Genomic DNA, 5,948 nt, shown 5'->3' with positions numbered 1-5,948 from the left:
GTTGTACAGTTACATAGCTGCATCTTAGGGTAGATCCATTATCAACTGTGTGAGTTGGTGCATGAGTTTGTACTCCAACCAGTAGTTAATAATTTCTTTTCTTAACGCCACAATCTTACCAGCCTGTGTTGTCATTTGTTTTATAGATATTTGCCATTTGGTCTAGTATAGATGAAATTTCAAGGTAGTTTTTTGATTTTCATTTTTCTGATGGCTAAGGATGTTGAACATTTAAAAACATTTCTCAGATATTAACATTTAATCTCTTGAGACATCTTTGTTTTGTTCTATAGGCCACTTTTTAAAAGATGGTGTTATTTATTTATTTATTCTAGTTTTGTGGTAGTTAATTTCTTTATTTCTATATTCTTATTTGTTCAGGCTGCTAACGCAGTGTCAGGTGTATAATTAGTAAACATTTTTCCTGCTCCATAAGATGACATGTTACTTGAATGATGGGGTGTTTTTCTGTACAAAAATGTTTTAGCTATATGAGGTCTCGTGTATTGCTTGTTGTTTCTAATACATGTGGTGTCAGTGCCCTTTTCAGAAAGTTTTTCCCTGTCCCAAGACTTTCAATCCCATTCCCTGCTTTCTCTTCTACATTCCTTCTATCTACTTCTTAGACAAGTACCTTCTGCTGAACATGCATTCTTGTTGGTGTGTGTGTGTACTTCTTTCTTTGAAAGTACTTTGTTTACTTTTCAAAAGTCACGTGTCTGTTTGTGTGTGAAATTATGTATGTGTCTCCAATTCTCCTACATTGATCAGTGCATCTATTTTTATGACTGTCAGGTCCCCACCTGCAGGAAAAATTGAATCCGGGTTCACCTGAAAGAGGGAGTAGGGATTGAAAGTAGGATACAGAGATGCGAGAAATAACGAATCAAGCCAGGAAATTTCTGATCAAGATTCACTTTATTGCTGACTAGTAGGAACATATATAGGGCAAGGTCAATAAGATCTATTCTAATCTCACTCACCTTAGCCCCCGGGCAAGAATACAATAGCCTAAGTCACTCTCTGTAGAACTTCCTATTCTCTGAGTAGTTCCTTGGAAGAACGTTCTAGATCCTCTGGGTGGTTCCAAGTTGAGACTTCTCTACTTCTTTCGCAGGTAAATAGTCCAAGCATAGCCTAGAACACAAGACCTCATGGTGAGGTAAAGGTCAGCAACTCGAAGGTCACAGCATACAGCCTAAGCACAGGATTTCTGACATGGCAGAATTTGACATGAGTACCCACGTATGACTACGGTATTATTATTACTTAGAGTTAAAATCTAGGATTGTAATTCCTCCAACAGTTTTTTTTTTTAATGAGGATTCTTTTAACTATACTGTTTTTGTTTGTTTTTGTTGTGTGTTTCCAAATGAAGTATAAGATTGTTTTTCAATATGGGGAAGAATTGTGTTGGATTTATAATGGAGATCATGTTGAATTTATATATTACTTTTGGTAGGATGGACATTTTCAAAACAATAATGGAAATTCACAGCATGCCTACAGCAAACATAGTCCTAAGCAGTGAGAAACTCAAGGCGTCTTCTTGAAAAACAAGAATGGAAGGGTTCAATTTTTCCATTTCTGTTCAACATAGCACTTAAGCCTTAGATGGAGCAACAACTATTCAAGGAGATAAGGGGGAAACAGTTCAAAAAGAAAGAAACCAGGGACCCTCATCAAAGGTCATTTTTTGAAAACTATATAATCTTGGAATAACTTTTGACAAGCAAGTGAAATTCTTCTGTAATAAAAACTATTAGACATTATTGAAGAAAATTCCAAAGAATGAAAGAGCTAATAATTTGTAGGACTAATATTGCAGAAACAGAAATCTGCTTTTAACTAAATAAACTCAGAATAACGTTTTGGAATTGATTTATGGCTTATTTATTTATAGAGAAGTAAAGAAATCATATCGATAAAAAACTTTAAAATATGTATTTAACCATTTACTAATTATCTTTACAACAGATCCATTTTATTTCAGCCCTTAATCTGAAATAATATAAAACTTCAAGATGTAAGAGCAATTGAAAAACTCTAACAAATATTATGCATCTCAGATACCAGCTATATCTACTGAAATCACTAAATTATCAAGCCTATTTGGTTGTTTGTATTTCTAATCTGAACAGTGGAGATAAGGTCAAGTTTTAGAATCATGATTGATTTAAGCTGTAGAAATATTATAAATCATATTTCAGGTGTATTTGTTATATGATCATTATGACTAACATTTAAACAATAAAATTGGTTTGTATATGTTTTTCAGTTATATTTTACTTAATAAAAGAGTTTTCTTTGTATTTAACTACATTAGTATTCTTAGAAGTTGGTAATACTGAGAGAAAAAATATACAGCAAAATATTATTTTATTTTCATAAATAAGCTTTAATACATGTATGTATTGTGTGGTTTGTTCAGAGAGAAAATTGAAACCTCTGACTTTCGGAAGAAAAACCAATTATATAGCTAAAATTAATCAGCAAAGCCATATCATAGGTATATGCAATAAATTTTTTCTACATTTTTTTTTGCTTTCAATGAAAATCCAATTTCCATTTTAATAGTGTTTGCTTCAAATATTATGTACATACATTGTTACTGTTAGAACAATGTCAGTTCTATTCTATTGGTAAACTAAATGGTTTTATTTGTGTTCTACAATTGCTATATATATTTTAGACATTGCCAGTGTAGATAAATATGATATTATGAACTGACCATCATTTAGACATATGTGTTTATGTTTTTTCAGTAGTAGTGAATGTTTTGTCATGGGTAAATATATTTAATACATCCAATTTCTATTGTGGCAAGTAGCACATTTTTTTGAGATGTATCCTAACATTGTAACAGATGACTTTAAGGAGTTAATAAAGCAGTTGGTTATAACAAAACTACTTAGACTTTTAATTGGTAAAAGTTACTGCTATTAATAATAAATAATATTTGAAATGTTCATGAAAATTAGAGAACATAAACATTAGCTCCTGTTTAGTAATAGGTAATTGTCATTTGTGAGTATTTTCAATGTGCGAAGTCACTGTGCAAAATTATTTTTGTCTCATATGTTCTTTGCAATACTCTAGAGGGTTTTCAAATCTTAAGCCTGTAAATAAAACATTAAGTGAAAAGTTTTGAATAGTGTAATTTTACTTCTCTGTGACAGAATTGTTACATATTGTTTATGTGTTCATCTATCAAAACCTAGAGTTTAACTAATTACAAAAGAACAAAAGAAAATAATAATATAAAAAGTGATTGTATGGAAGATTAAACCTTAAAAGGAAAAATCTTTCCTCTTATTTAAATAGATAACTTAATGGCTAACAAAATTTTTGTAAATAAGTAATTATTAAGGATAACATCAGGACCGCTAACACTATCCTAGATATTGGAATTGAAGCTGAAGTAAAATTTTCAACTTGTAAAACATATATTTGTGTGTGTGTGTGTGTGTGTGTGTGTGAGAGAGAGAGAGAGAGAGAGAGAGAGAGAGAGAGAGAGAGAGAGAGAGAGAGAGAGAGAGAGAGAGTTATGTTTTGAATTAGGGACTCATATAATTAAGTTGGTCTCAAATTAATGATATAGATGAATATTATGTCAAACTCCTGATCCCCTAAAATTATTATTTCCTTAACAGTTAGCACAAAAGTTGTATTTCTTTATAGTTGATAATCATCATAGTTTCATGATATTTGTCCAAGTAGTGACTACTATTGGAGATAGATTCAAACCATAGAAAGCAGTGGGGATAGAGCCTGATACTACTTGTAAATTATAGACTGAAGCGCAAACCTAGCAAGAGGAAATATCCTGAACTGGGTTGATCCTGATGGTAAAAGCTTGTGCATCCCAAATGAAAGTAAAAGAGATAATAAATGAATCCTCATTATAAAAGCTTCATATTATTCATGATAATAATTTGCCAACAAATCATGTATGCACTCAAGTTCCTATGATAGTAGGTTCTGGCTCTCTGTGGTTTTCATATAACTGGAAATATTATATAACAACTTGTTTCTATATTTTTACCTCTGATTCAAGTAGTGACGTTTGGTGTGATACTGCTAATTATGGAGTAGAGAATTGCTTCATGGATATGAATTATAAAAGATGTATTAAAGAACCATGAGACAAATGTGCTTCATACTTTTACCATTCTAAACCACTGGATGACACCCCTGAGGTATCATTTCAATTCTCCAAGTATAGAATTTATAGAAACATGTATTTGCTTTGAAGCTTGTTCATGACATTTCCTATACAGTCAACTTTAAAATATGTGCTACTTTATTGGCAAAGCCCCCGTGACTTTGTTTAGTAAATGTGGTGTTAGAAGGCCTATGCATTAATGCCCTCACTCACTTAGAAAAAGCACCTATAAGACATGGGCCATTGGAAGTTAGAACCTATAATGTCTTTAAAATTTATGAAAGAATTTGGAAACAAAATATCTGGTAGTCTGTTGTTATTTCTTCATTATACCATGTTTCAGGTTTTGGGATGACAATATCTGCATATACAAAGCAGATGAAGTTAGATCCCGATTAAAGAAGCCTCAGTCAGTGCCTCACAGTTTATGAGATGGCCTTAGAATGATGTATTAAAATTTACTACTAATACTAATGGTTAATATAGCTGAAAATCTTACACAGCTGTTCTCCGCCTTGGTTTGTTACCTATGACCTTAATTTGATAATATAACATTGGACCACTGGGAATTTAACAACCCTTTTCATAGCTCTCATAGGAAGTACTTATCACAGATCTATTTTTATCTTCCATTAAAAAATGAAGAAACACTTGGGAGATTCAGGGCCTCATCAGTAACTAGCTAAGCTGCTCAAAGAGTAATTTTTGTGCTCTTTCAGAATCTGCACACAAACAAAATAAGTCTAAGTAAACACCCCAAGATGAATTATATTTTTAATTAATGCTGCTAGTGGAAATACTGGAATAGTCTTAAAATATTTTCACTCAATGGTCTACATGTTATTGCTAGTTTCATATTTTTATAACAGTAACAAAGCCCTGAAATAGCTCTCTTGCAGACACTTTTCAACATACTCTCCTTAAACTTGATTTTGTGTTGAAGGAAACCTCTAATTATGTTTTCTCTCTATCCACCTTCAGGAAGGTTCCTCCGCTTGTCTGTATGTACTTTGGGAGTGGCACAGGATAGAAGCTTCTTAGAGAATGAATGTTTTCACACGGACTTTACTGTGCAAGTTCTGATCCATAATTGTAAAACTTACATCTTGGTCACCAAAATAACTATTAGATGGATTCCGAGGAGTGCCTGTTAGGAATGAGAAGCACCCCACCACTGCTTTAATGCTTTATTAATAAAATGATCATGGAATGCAATGTCATGAAGAGCTTCTATCATGTTCTCCTGCAAGATACTTACAGTTTTATCTCTCATGTTTAATCATCCAATCCATTTGGAATTGATTTTTAGGAATGGCATAAAGTATTTATGAGTTTATCCAACTCTTAAAGGAAATGTGCAAATGCCCAATAGATATGTGAAAATATGCTAGGTGCCCTCAAAAGAATGGAAGTCAAAAACACAATTACTTCTTCATATCACTCAGGATATCTAAAAGCAAATTTCAGAAGACATTTGTCATTGGGGAGGAAAAGCATTAAAAACCCTTATAATGCTTAAACATAAAAATTCAACACAGTAAATTTAAGTTGGATAGAAGTTCGCAGATTGATCAACTAATGGAAAATGGGACTACCATAAGAAGCAGTGATTCTCCATGTAGACATCCATCATAGTTACTAAAATTGGGATGTTGGGGTGATATAAGCATTCCCATAATTATTGCAGAATTACTCCAAACAGTCAAAATGTGAAGTATGCCTAATGTGCATGTTGGAATATTTGGAGTTAAAAAAACCTAATCTTGTCTTATGTGACAAATGA

At 32.3% G+C, this 5,948-nt stretch overlaps 1 long non-coding RNA gene across 1 annotated transcript; it reads left to right on the top strand.

Moving 5' to 3' along the window:
* The first annotated feature begins 1,124 nt into the window (after positions 1 to 1,124).
* Positions 1,125 to 5,706, top strand: LOC311591904. The gene is made up of 3 exons (XR_014777252.1): positions 1,125 to 1,256; positions 4,058 to 4,199; positions 5,147 to 5,706. It is a non-coding gene; the product is annotated as an uncharacterized lncRNA (long non-coding RNA).
* The last annotated feature ends 242 nt before the right edge of the window (positions 5,707 to 5,948 follow it).

Source organism: Acomys minous, assembly GCF_964271855.1.
Source record: "Acomys minous genome assembly, chromosome: 1".
Classification (NCBI taxonomy): Eukaryota; Metazoa; Chordata; class Mammalia; order Rodentia; family Muridae; genus Acomys; species Acomys minous.
The sequence above is the reverse complement of the archived record's forward strand: the minus strand, read 5'-3'. Positions and strand labels throughout refer to the sequence as shown.